General features: G+C 50.5%; 6 non-coding genes across 6 annotated transcripts; all 6 read left to right on the forward strand.

The window, feature by feature from the left end:
• Positions 1-4,033: 4,033 nt before the first annotated feature.
• Positions 4,034-4,226, forward strand: LOC142260866 (U2 spliceosomal RNA). The gene has a single exon (XR_012728720.1). It is a non-coding gene; the product is annotated as a U2 spliceosomal RNA (small nuclear RNA).
• A 1,384-nt stretch (positions 4,227-5,610) lies between these two features.
• LOC142260917 (U2 spliceosomal RNA) lies at positions 5,611-5,794 on the forward strand. Its single transcript, XR_012728765.1, has one exon. It is a non-coding gene; the product is annotated as a U2 spliceosomal RNA (small nuclear RNA).
• A 1,367-nt stretch (positions 5,795-7,161) lies between these two features.
• LOC142260893 (U2 spliceosomal RNA) lies at positions 7,162-7,346 on the forward strand. The gene has a single exon (XR_012728744.1). It is a non-coding gene; the product is annotated as a U2 spliceosomal RNA (small nuclear RNA).
• A 1,384-nt stretch (positions 7,347-8,730) lies between these two features.
• Positions 8,731-8,914, forward strand: LOC142260918 (U2 spliceosomal RNA). The gene has a single exon (XR_012728766.1). It is a non-coding gene; the product is annotated as a U2 spliceosomal RNA (small nuclear RNA).
• A 1,381-nt stretch (positions 8,915-10,295) lies between these two features.
• LOC142260920 (U2 spliceosomal RNA) lies at positions 10,296-10,479 on the forward strand. Its single transcript, XR_012728767.1, has one exon. It is a non-coding gene; the product is annotated as a U2 spliceosomal RNA (small nuclear RNA).
• A 1,367-nt stretch (positions 10,480-11,846) lies between these two features.
• On the forward strand, positions 11,847-12,031 carry LOC142260894 (U2 spliceosomal RNA). The gene has a single exon (XR_012728745.1). It is a non-coding gene; the product is annotated as a U2 spliceosomal RNA (small nuclear RNA).
• Positions 12,032-12,670: the final 639 nt, after the last annotated feature.

The following is a 12,670-nucleotide window of genomic DNA, read 5'->3' on the forward strand; positions in this document are numbered from 1 at the left end:
ACGCAGTTCTGGAACGGCTGCCAAGTTGGACGTCACATCCAAACTGCTCATTGAGATGGTGACCGAAGCCTCTCTTGTGGACGTTGTTGGCTCCATCGGACACGGATCTGTGAACTATTCATGGTGCCGATCCGATGGCTCGCTGCGTTCCAGGATTGACTTTGTGTTTACCTCTCGGGCGGTTGGGCGGAGTGGGCACTCGATGGTCCCCTGCTTCTTCTCTGACCACAGAGCCATTCACTTTCAAGGTGTGCTGGGCCATGGCTTCCCCATTGGCCCGGGCTCCTGGAAGCTGAACTGCTCTCTGCTGGAAAAGGGTGAGATTCTGGAGGAGCTTAGAGCTGCCTACTCCACGTGGCGGGCCTACAAGGCGGGCTTCCAGTCTGTTTCTGACTGGTGGGAATACGTTAAACTCGAGTTCCGTTTCTTCTTTCAGGCAAAGAGTCAACAACAGGCGTGTCTGAAGAGGAGGGACTTCAGGAGACTCCAGCGTGAGCTGCGTTCCCTGCAGGACCTTCTTCGATGCGGCTGGGACGTGAGAGAGGAGCTGGAGGAGACTAAGAGGAGCCTGAAAAGGCACTTCGAGGAGGAGTCCGAGCGAATTGTCTTCCGTTCCAAAGTGGAGAACCTGGAGAAGGGTGAGAAATGTAACTCGTTCTTTTTCAGGAAACTCCACGCCGGTCACACGCCCATGAATGAACTACGAGACGAGAGTGGAAGCATGCGACGCGGGAAAGAGAATGTGATGAAGGTCGTCAGCGACTTCTACAGCGAACTCTACGCCCGCAAGACTACTGACCCCGAGGCCGCCGATAAGTTCCTGTCAGGTATCACTAACCATCTTGACCCTGCAGACGCGGCGGCCATGGACGTTCCTCTGACGGTGGACGAGCTGCTCTCGGCCGCCAAATCCTTTAGTTCTGGCAGGACACCGGGCAGTGACGGCCTCCCAGCAGAGCTCTATGTAGCGCTGGGAGACCTAATCTGTCCGGACCTGTTAGGGCTGTATGAGGAGATGGTGGTGGAGGGCAGAATGCCTCCATCTCTGAGGGAAGGAATGGTCACGATCCTGTACAAGCGTAAAGGAGAGAGGTGCGACCTGAAGAATTGGCGTCCCATCACCCTTCTGAATGTCGACTACAAGATCCTGGCCAAGACGATGGCAACGAGACTGAAGACGGTTATCGGACGGATCATCCACCCGGATCAGACCTGCGGCATCCCCGGACGTCGCATCGCAGACAGCCTGGCTCTCATGCGGGACACGGTCGAGTACATCAAAGCCCGCCGGGTGCACGCAGCCCTGATCTCGTTGGATCAGGAAAAGGCCTTCGACCGTGTTTCCCATGAGTTCCTGGGCAAAGCTCTGCACAGGTTAGGTTTGGGTAACATGTTTTGTTTGTATGTCCAACTAATGTATTTTGATATTCACAGCTCGGTGTTGGTAAACGGCTGGAAGACTGACCCCTTCCCGGTCCTCTCAGGGGTCAGACAAGGCTGTCCTCTGTCACCTCTTCTTTTTGTTTGTGTTATAGAACTCTTTGCAGAGGCTATCCGGCGGAATGGAGAGATCAGAGGGATCACCGCACCAGGACCAGAACGCTTCGAGGTCAAGTGCTCGCTCTACATGGACGACGTGACCGTCTTCTGCGCGGACCGGCGCTCAGTCGACACCCTCGTCCAGACCTGTGAGACCTTCGGACGGGCTTCGGGAGCCAAAGTCAACTGCGGGAAGTCGGAAGCCATGCTCTTCGGGGACTGGCAGCCGGCCTCTTCCGCCCCCTTCCCTTTCAGCATCCAGCCGGATTTCATCAAGGTTCTTGGAGTCTGGTTCGGGAAGGAAGGAGCAGCCCTCAAGTCCTGGGAGGAACGCTTGACCAAGATCACCCAACGGATCGGTCTGTGGAGCCTCAGACGCCTCACCTGTGAGGGCAAAGCACTGGTCCTGCGTAACGAGGTACTGCCCGTGCTGCAGTACACGGCCCAGGCCTGGCCCCCCCTTGCCACCGTGTGCAGGGCCATTACCAGGACGGTGTTTCGTTTTGTCTGGGGATCCAAGATGGACAGAGTAAAGCGGAGCATCATGTACAAGGATCCTCGCAAGGGTGGGAAGGGCGTACCCGATATCCCCACCCTCCTGCGATCCTCCTTCGTATGTGACTGCGTTCGCCGAACTCTGCGAGTCAAGAGAGGTTCCGCGGGTGGGTCCATGTCTCGCTTCTTCCTGCTCCCCCTTTGGAGACGGTTAGGCTGGGACAAGTGGGACAGCTCCTTCCCCTACAACTGGACGGCGCCATGGTTCTACGGAGACGTGGTTCGGTTTGTGAGGGAACAACAACTGGAGGGACTCAAGCCTGATTTGTGGAAGCCAAAGACTATCCACAAACTCATCAGAGCCAAGGACGAAATGGAGAACATTCCAGGACTTCATCACGACACACTGGAGACTGTTTGGACAAACGTGTCATCGGCTGGATTGACCAACGGGCACAAGGACTTGTCATGGATGGCGATACAGGGCGGACTGCCCGTCCGGTCATTCATGCATGCCCGGAACCTGTGCAAAACCCGGTACTGCCCAAGGTGCCCCTTCGTGGAGGAAACATCGCTGCACGCCTTTTGGGACTGCCGTTTCGCACAGCGCCTGTTGGTTGCCCTGGAGGATGACCTGAGGAACTCCGTCCCCAGAGGGAGCCTATCGTACCATTCCGTACTTTATGGACTCTTCCCTGGGACTCACACCGTTGGAGCCATCCAGGAGGCTTGGCGCCTTATGAACTGCTTTAAGGACGCTATTTGGGTCGCCAGGAACCGGCTCATCTTGAAGAGGGAGAGGATGTCTATCCAGGATTGCCGCAGGCTGATCCACAGCCTGCTCAGAGACTATTCCATCATGGACAGTCCGGACGACAGCGCCGAGGAGGAGGTTTAGACCTCTTCCATGCCCCCTCCCTCCTTTTCCCGTTATGTGCGTCTTTCAATAAAGCTTCGGGCCTGTGATTTCCCCACCCTATCCCCCTTTTCCCCTACCCCCATCCCCCAATCGCCGGTTCGTCGTTATTTATTGTCTAACTTTTTCTTTCAGCTTGAGTGTTATGGATAAGCATAGGAGCGTGATGTATAGTTTAGTGCGTCGTACTCTATGGCTATGTAAGAAGGATTGTATATTTCTGTGTGTACGGGGCTGCGGCACTGTACACGGTTTGTTACCTATTTGTGAGTAGTGCAGGATAATAAAGATGCTGTTAAATCAAAATCTGTGAGGCTCGGCAGATGCAATGCACACTGGAAGGTTGCGCTTGCTAGTACTCTTGATGTATAGTATATTCATCTAGAGGAAAACATGGCCCTACCAGGATCGAGGCTATTAGACTGAGTAAGTGTGGGGGCTATGGTGCAATGTGCCCCAGGACTGACGACCCTGGAGTGAGTCTGAGCTTGCTGGCTTAAGACCCCGGCGAGCCTTGGGCTCTGTAGCACACCGTACCTTGCCCTTTCATACTTTCTGAGCATATTGCTCTATCCCGGCCTTCTGGCTAGGAAGGGAAATTTTTATAATCATGGTCGGAGGTCCGTTCAGCTTTGGGCTGAGAAACCAACACCCGGTTGGAGGTCCGGGTCAGCTTCGGCTGAGAAACCAACACCCGGTTGGAGGTCTGGGTTAGCTTCGGCTGAGAAACCAACACCCGGTTGGAGGTCCGGGTCAGCTTCGGCTGAGAAACCAACACCCGGTTGGAGGTCCGGTTAGCCTTGGGCTGAGAAACCAACACCGGTTGACGGTCCGGGCAGTTTCGGCTGCGAAACCAACAACTAGTAGCTCTCTACTCCACTTGGGTAAGATGCCTGGGTGGACGCTGGGAGCAACGACAAGGCTCAACACGGCTTCGGCTTGGGGGAGCACCGAAGATCCCTGACCCTTGCTGTGGCCTTCTGGCTCGGAGGGACGGGGTTGATTTTTGGGGACCCTCTCCTCACGGAGGGGTCCACACGAATCCTAGCCTTTGCACTGTTTTTGGTGTGACTTCGGTCATGCATTTTTTGCGGTGCTTTGGAAAGCTTCATTAAATCAAAAATCTGTTCTTATCAGTTTAATATCTGATACGTCCCCTATCTGGGGACCATATATTAAATGGATTTTTAGAACAGGGAGATGGAAAAAGAGCTTGCTCTGTCCACTCCACGCATTGACCTGGTATTGCAGTACCTCCAGGAGCGGTGCACCCCTTCTTAACCCAGTTTCCAAAAGCAGAACTCGATTCACCTGATTCATATTAGCCCGATTAATGAATTGAAAGAAAGCATACAACTTCATATGCACCTCAATTTGGCCCATTCACTTTTCACACTTCAAACTCCTTTTGCTTTTTATCTTTCACACTTTTTACTTGCTTTATTCATCCAAATGGCAAACTCATCACCACTCAACTTCACCAACTCTGCTATGTCCCATGCAGTATCTTGTTCTCAGGCTAATCTAGATCATGTGCAATTGAATGGAATAGATCCCTTTTGGACAAAGTGGATTCTATTGCTGCTGCTGCTGCTGCTGCTGCAGTGACCACAGGTGTGTTGCAACCTGCTGCGCAGCCTAATACCACAATATAAGGAACGTCAAATACTAAGAATGGGCGGCCTATGAAAGAATTAGTACTTTCATTAAGTATACTAAACCGGCTAATTGGGAATAGACAAACTGTAAAAAGCCCTCTGAGAAAGCCCCTCTCTAACCTTTGTTAGTAAGCTTTTCTGTAGCCTGCCTGTTGATGTATTTTCCGTTTGAACAGTGCACAACATGAAGAGACGGAACACTGGCGGCTTGTCACAATGCCCCCCCGATGACATCACAATAGCGCTGCTGCCTAGAAAGCTAGCTGCGCAGCAGAAATTGCTCTTTGGGTGGGAGGTGGGCTAGTGGAAGGAGGGGTCAAGCCGTTTTTTTCCCGGATGGTAGGGGGATGACAGGACAAGGGATGCGGGGGGTGAGAAGGGTTCAGAGGGCAGGGTTTGGGGGCTGGGAAGTGAAGGGAAAAGATTAGGGTTTGGGGATGATGAAAGGGCTTTCTACAGGTAAGGATGGCAAAGGGTGGCAGTGACGGAAAGTCAGGCGACCTGTCCTGTCCGTCTTTTTGTATCATGAATTGGAAAGACTGCAAGGGGCAGGGGAGGTGCTTGTGCCCAAAAGGAGGAGTTATTCAGATTCATTGCAGTGGGCGGCGGCTGCAAAACGCACCATTCTTCGTGTTTTTGCTGTGCAAAGCAGCCTTTTCAAGGGTTGGCTTGGGTGACAAAATGTCTTCTGTAGGCGTGGGTTTGTCTCCCGCTCACTCTCTCTCCCTAACTTGTGTCCGGCATAGGCCAGGGTGCCACTCGAGGCCCAAACCAATTCTGGTTATCGCTTCTCGGCCTCTTGGCTAAGATCAAGTGTAGTCCCTTCATTGGGTTTGCCTTGGTCTTTGCTGGGAGGGGCCCGGGCTTGCACAGCCGCCGGCCTCGGGGATTGTTGCGCCTTTTGGTGCTTACGTCCCTTTGTGGCTGGTGGTTCCTGGGCTCGGGAGGCGATCACCCAGGCACTGCGCTTTTGTGTGGTGGCCTGCTGGCCTTCGGGGCTACCTTGATTCTGAAAATTGCGGATGAAATCTCATCTGTTCTTATCAGTTTAATATCTGATACGTCCCCTATCTGGGGACCATATATTAAATGGATTTTTAGAACAGGGAGATGGAAAAAGAGCTTGCTCTGTCCACTCCACGCATTGACCTGGTATTGCAGTACCTCCAGGAGCGGTGCACCCCTTCTTAACCCAGTTTCCAAAAGCAGAACTCGATTCACCTGATTCATATTAGCCCGATTAATGAATTGAAAGAAAGCATACAACTTCATATGCACCTCAATTTGGCCCATTCACTTTTCACACTTCAAACTCCTTTTGCTTTTTATCTTTCACACTTTTTACTTGCTTTATTCATCCAAATGGCAAACTCATCACCACTCAACTTCACCAACTCTGCTATGTCCCATGCAGTATCTTGTTCTCAGGCTAATCTAGATCATGTGCAATTGAATGGAATAGATCCCTTTTGGACAAAGTGGATTCTATTGCTGCTGCTGCTGCTGCTGCAGTGACCACAGGTGTGTTGCAACCTGCTGCGCAGCCTAATACCACAATATAAGGAACGTCAAATACTAAGAATGGGCGGCCTATGAAAGAATTAGTACTTTCATTAAGTATACTAAACCGGCTAATTGGGAATAGACAAACTGTAAAAAGCCCTCTGAGAAAGCCCCTCTCTAACCTTTGTTAGTAAGCTTTTCTGTAGCCTGCCTGTTGATGTATTTTCCGTTTGAACAGTGCACAACATGAAGAGACGGAACACTGGCGGCTTGTCACAATGCCCCCCCGATGACATCACAATAGCGCTGCTGCCTAGAAAGCTAGCTGCGCAGCAGAAATTGCTCTTTGGGTGGGAGGTGGGCTAGTGGAAGGAGGGGTCAAGCCGTTTTTTTCCCGGATGGTAGGGGGATGACAGGACAAGGGATGCGGGGGGTGAGAAGGGTTCAGAGGGCAGGGTTTGGGGGCTGGGAAGTGAAGGGAAAAGATTAGGGTTTGGGGATGATGAAAGGGCTTTCTACAGGTAAGGATGGCAAAGGGTGGCAGTGACGGAAAGTCAGGCGACCTGTCCTGTCCGTCTTTTTGTATCATGAATTGGAAAGACTGCAAGGGGCAGGGGAGGTGCTTGTGCCCAAAAGGAGGAGTTATTCAGATTCATTGCAGTGGGCGGCGGCTGCAAAACGCACCATTCTTCGTGTTTTTGCTGTGCAAAGCAGCCTTTTCAAGGGTTGGCTTGGGTGACAAAATGTCTTCTGTAGGCGTGGGTTTGTCTCCCGCTCACTCTCTCTCCCTAACATGTGTCCGGCATAGGCCAGGGTGCCACTCGAGGCCCAAACCAATTCTGGTTATCGCTTCTCGGCCTTTTGGTTAAGATCAAGTGTAGTCCCTTCATTGGGTTTGCCTTGGTCTTGGCTGGGAGGGGCCCGGGCTTGCACAACCGCCGGCTTCGGGGATTGTTGCGCCTTTTGGTGCTTACGTCCCCTTATGGCTGGTGGTTCCTGGGCTCGGGAGGCGATCACCTGCGGCACTGCGCTTTTGTGTGGTGGCCGATGACCGTTTTCTGAAATTTGCGGATGAAATCTCATCTGTTCTTATCAGTTTAATATCTGATACGTCCCCTATCTGGGGACCATATATTAAATGGATTTTTAGAACAGGGAGATGGAAAAAGAGCTTGCTCTGTCCACTCCACGCATTGACCTGGTATTGCAGTACCTCCAGGAGCGGTGCACCCCTTCTTAACCCAGTTTCCAAAAGCAGAACTCGATTCACCTGATTCATATTAGCCCGATTAATGAATTGAAAGAAAGCATACAACTTCATATGCACCTCAATTTGGCCCATTCACTTTTCACACTTCAAACTCCTTTTGCTTTTTATCTTTCATACTTTTTACTTGCTTTATTCATCCAAATGGCAAACTCATCACCACTCAACTTCACCAACTCTGCTATGTCCCATGCAGTATCTTGTTCTCAGGCTAATCTAGATCATGTGCAATTGAATGGAATAGATCCCTTTTGGACAAAGTGGATTCTATTGCTGCTGCTGCTGCTGCTGCTGCAGTGACCACAGGTGTGTTGCAACCTGCTGCGCAGCCTAATACCACAATATAAGGAACGTCAAATACTAAGAATGGGCGGCCTATGAAAGAATTAGTACTTTCATTAAGTATACTAAACCGGCTAATTGGGAATAGACAAACTGTAAAAAGCCCTCTGAGAAAGCCCCTCTCTAACCTTTGTTAGTAAGCTTTTCTGTAGCCTGCCTGTTGATGTATTTTCCGTTTGAACAGTGCACAACATGAAGAGACGGAACACTGGCGGCTTGTCACAATGCCCCCCCGATGACATCACAATAGCGCTGCTGCCTAGAAAGCTAGCTGCGCAGCAGAAATTGCTCTTTGGGTGGGAGGTGGGCTAGTGGAAGGAGGGGTCAAGCCGTTTTTTTCCCGGATGGTAGGGGGATGACAGGACAAGGGATGCGGGGGGTGAGAAGGGTTCAGAGGGCAGGGTTTGGGGGCTGGGAAGTGAAGGGAAAAGATTAGGGTTTGGGGATGATGAAAGGGCTTTCTACAGGTAAGGATGGCAAAGGGTGGCAGTGACGGAAAGTCAGGCGACCTGTCCTGTCCGTCTTTTTGTATCATGAATTGGAAAGACTGCAAGGGGCAGGGGAGGTGCTTGTGCCCAAAAGGAGGAGTTATTCAGATTCATTGCAGTGGGCGGCGGCTGCAAAACGCACCATTCTTCGTGTTTTTGCTGTGCAAAGCAGCCTTTTCAAGGGTTGGCTTGGGTGACAAAATGTCTTCTGTAGGCGTGGGTTTGTCTCCCGCTCACTCTCTCTCCCTAACATGTGTCCGGCATAGGCCAGGGTGCCACTCGAGGCCCAAACCAATTCTGGTTATCGCTTCTCGGCCTTTTGGCTAAGATCAAGTGTAGTCCCTTCATTGGGTTTGCCTTGGTCTTGGCTGGGAGGGGCCCGGGCTTGCACAACCGCCGGCCTCGGGGATTGTTGCGCCTTTTGGTGCTTACGTCCCTTTGTGGCTGGTGGTTCCTGGGCTCGGGAGGCGATCACCCAGGCACTGCGCTTTTGTGTGGTGGCCTGCTGGCCTTCGGGGCTACCTTGATTCTGAAAATTGCGGATGAAATCTCATCTGTTCTTATCAGTTTAATATCTGATACGTCCCCTATCTGGGGACCATATATTAAATGGATTTTTAGAACAGGGAGATGGAAAAAGAGCTTGCTCTGTCCACTCCACGCATTGACCTGGTATTGCAGTACCTCCAGGAGCGGTGCACCCCTTCTTAACCCAGTTTCCAAAAGCAGAACTCGATTCACCTGATTCATATTAGCCCGATTAATGAATTGAAAGAAAGCATACAACTTCATATGCACCTCAATTTGGCCCATTCACTTTTCACACTTCAAACTCCTTTTGCTTTTTATCTTTCACACTTTTTACTTGCTTTATTCATCCAAATGGCAAACTCATCACCACTCAACTTCACCAACTCTGCTATGTCCCATGCAGTATCTTGTTCTCAGGCTAATCTAGATCATGTGCAATTGAATGGAATAGATCCCTTTTGGACAAAGTGGATTCTATTGCTGCTGCTGCTGCTGCTGCAGTGACCACAGGTGTGTTGCAACCTGCTGCGCAGCCTAATACCACAATATAAGGAACGTCAAATACTAAGAATGGGCGGCCTATGAAAGAATTAGTACTTTCATTAAGTATACTAAACCGGCTAATTGGGAATAGACAAACTGTAAAAAGCCCTCTGAGAAAGCCCCTCTCTAACCTTTGTTAGTAAGCTTTTCTGTAGCCTGCCTGTTGATGTATTTTCCGTTTGAACAGTGCACAACATGAAGAGACGGAACACTGGCGGCTTGTCACAATGCCCCCCCGAAGACATCACAATAGCGCTGCTGCCTAGAAAGCTAGCTGCGCAGCAGAAATTGCTCTTTGGGTGGGAGGTGGGCTAGTGGAAGGAGGGGTCAAGCCGTTTTTTTCCCGGATGGTAGGGGGATGACAGGACAAGGGATGCGGGGGGTGAGAAGGGTTCAGAGGGCAGGGTTTGGGGGCTGGGAAGTGAAGGGAAAAGATTAGGGTTTGGGGATGATGAAAGGGCTTTCTACAGGTAAGGATGGCAAAGGGTGGCAGTGACGGAAAGTCAGGCGACCTGTCCTGTCCGTCTTTTTGTATCATGAATTGGAAAGACTGCAAGGGGCAGGGGAGGTGCTTGTGCCCAAAAGGAGGAGTTATTCAGATTCATTGCAGTGGGCGGCGGCTGCAAAACGCACCATTCTTCGTGTTTTTGCTGTGCAAAGCAGCCTTTTCAAGGGTTGGCTTGGGTGACAAAATGTCTTCTGTAGGCGTGGGTTTGTCTCCCGCTCACTCTCTCTCCCTAACATGTGTCCGGCATAGGCCAGGGTGCCACTCGAGGCCCAAACCAATTCTGGTTATCGCTTCTCGGCCTTTTGGCTAAGATCAAGTGTAGTCCCTTCATTGGGTTTGCCTTGGTCTTGGCTGGGAGGGGCCCGGGCTTGCACGACCGCCGGCCTCGGGGATTGTTGCGCCTTTTGGTGCTTACGTCCCCTTGTGGCTGGTGGTTCCTGGGCTCGGGAGGCGATCATCCAGGCACTGCGCTTTTGTGTGGTGGCCTGCTGGCCTTCGGGGCTACCTTGATTCTGAAAATTGCGGATGAAATCTCATCTGTTCTTATCAGTTTAATATCTGATACGTCCCCTATCTGGGGACCATATATTAAATGGATTTTTAGAACAGGGAGATGGAAAAAGAGCTTGCTCTGTCCACTCCACGCATTGACCTGGTATTGCAGTACCTCCAGGAGCGGTGCACCCCTTCTTAACCCAGTTTCCAAAAGCAGAACTCGATTCACCTGATTCATATTAGCCCGATTAATGAATTGAAAGAAAGCATACAACTTCATATGCACCTCAATTTGGCCCATTCACTTTTCACACTTCAAACTCCTTTTGCTTTTTATCTTTCACACTTTTTACTTGCTTTATTCATCCAAATGGCAAACTCATCACCACTCAACTTCACCAACTCTGCTATGTCCCATGCAGTATCTTGTTCTCAGGCTAATCTAGATCATGTGCAATTGAATGGAATAGATCCCTTTTGGACAAAGTGGATTCTATTGCTGCTGCTGCTGCTGCTGCAGTGACCACAGGTGTGTTGCAACCTGCTGCGCAGCCTAATACCACAATATAAGGAACGTCAAATACTAAGAATGGGCGGCCTATGAAAGAATTAGTACTTTCATTAAGTATACTAAACCGGCTAATTGGGAATAGACAAACTGTAAAAAGCCCTCTGAGAAAGCCCCTCTCTAACCTTTGTTAGTAAGCTTTTCTGTAGCCTGCCTGTTGATGTATTTTCCGTTTGAACAGTGCACAACATGAAGAGACGGAACACTGGCGGCTTGTCACAATGCCCCCCCGATGACATCACAATAGCGCTGCTGCCTAGAAAGCTAGCTGCGCAGCAGAAATTGCTCTTTGGGTGGGAGGTGGGCTAGTGGAAGGAGGGGTCAAGCCGTTTTTTTCCCGGATGGTAGGGGGATGACAGGACAAGGGATGCGGGGGGTGAGAAGGGTTCAGAGGGCAGGGTTTGGGGGCTGGGAAGTGAAGGGAAAAGATTAGGGTTTGGGGATGATGAAAGGGCTTTCTACAGGTAAGGATGGCAAAGGGTGGCAGTGACGGAAAGTCAGGCGACCTGTCCTGTCCGTCTTTTTGTATCATGAATTGGAAAGACTGCAAGGGGCAGGGGAGGTGCTTGTGCCCAAAAGGAGGAGTTATTCAGATTCATTGCAGTGGGCGGCGGCTGCAAAACGCACCATTCTTCGTGTTTTTGCTGTGCAAAGCAGCCTTTTCAAGGGTTGGCTTGGGTGACAAAATGTCTTCTGTAGGCGTGGGTTTGTCTCCCGCTCACTCTCTCTCCCTAACATGTGTCCGGCATAGGCCAGGGTGCCACTCGAGGCCCAAACCAATTCTGGTTATCGCTTCTCGGCCTTTTGGCTAAGATCAAGTGTAGTCCCTTCATTGGGTTTGCCTTGGTCTTGGCTGGGAGGGGCCCGGGCTTGCACAACCGCCGGCCTCGGGGATTGTTGCGCCTTTTGGTGCTTACGTCCCCTTATGGCTGGTGGTTCCTGGGCTCGGGAGGCGATCACCTGCGGCACTGCGCTTTTGTGTGGTGGCCGATGACCGTTTTCTGAAATTTGCGGATGAAATCTCATCTGTTCTTATCAGTTTAATATCTGATACGTCCCCTATCTGGGGACCATATATTAAATGGATTTTTAGAACAGGGAGATGGAAAAAGAGCTTGCTCTGTCCACTCCACGCATTGACCTGGTATTGCAGTACCTCCAGGAGCGGTGCACCCCTTCTTAACCCAGTTTCCAAAAGCAGAACTCGATTCACCTGATTCATATTAGCCCGATTAATGAATTGAAAGAAAGCATACAACTTCATATGCACCTCAATTTGGCCCATTCACTTTTCACACTTCAAACTCCTTTTGCTTTTTATCTTTCACACTTTTTACTTGCTTTATTCATCCAAATGGCAAACTCATCACCACTCAACTTCACTAACTCTGCTATGTCCCATGCAGTATCTTGTTCTCAGGCTAATCTAGATCATGTGCAATTGAATGGAATAGATCCCTTTTGGACAAAGTGGATTCTATTGCTGCTGCTGCTGCTGCTGCTGCAGTGACCACAGGTGTGTTGCAACCTGCTGCGCAGCCTAATACCACAATATAAGGAACGTCAAATACTAAGAATGGGCGGCCTATGAAAGAATTAGTACTTTCATTAAGTATACTAAACCGGCTAATTGGGAATAGACAAACTGTAAAAAGCCCTCTGAGAAAGCCCCTCTCTAACCTTTGTTAGTAAGCTTTTCTGTAGCCTGCCTGTTGATGTATTTTCCGTTTGAACAGTGCACAACATCAAGAGACGGAACACTGGCGGCTTGTCACAATGCCCCCCCCGATGACATCACAATAGCGCTGCTGCCTAGA

The sequence above is a fragment of the Anomaloglossus baeobatrachus genome, unplaced genomic scaffold (assembly GCF_048569485.1).
Source record: "Anomaloglossus baeobatrachus isolate aAnoBae1 unplaced genomic scaffold, aAnoBae1.hap1 Scaffold_201, whole genome shotgun sequence".
Lineage (NCBI taxonomy): Eukaryota > Metazoa > Chordata > Amphibia > Anura > Aromobatidae > Anomaloglossus > Anomaloglossus baeobatrachus.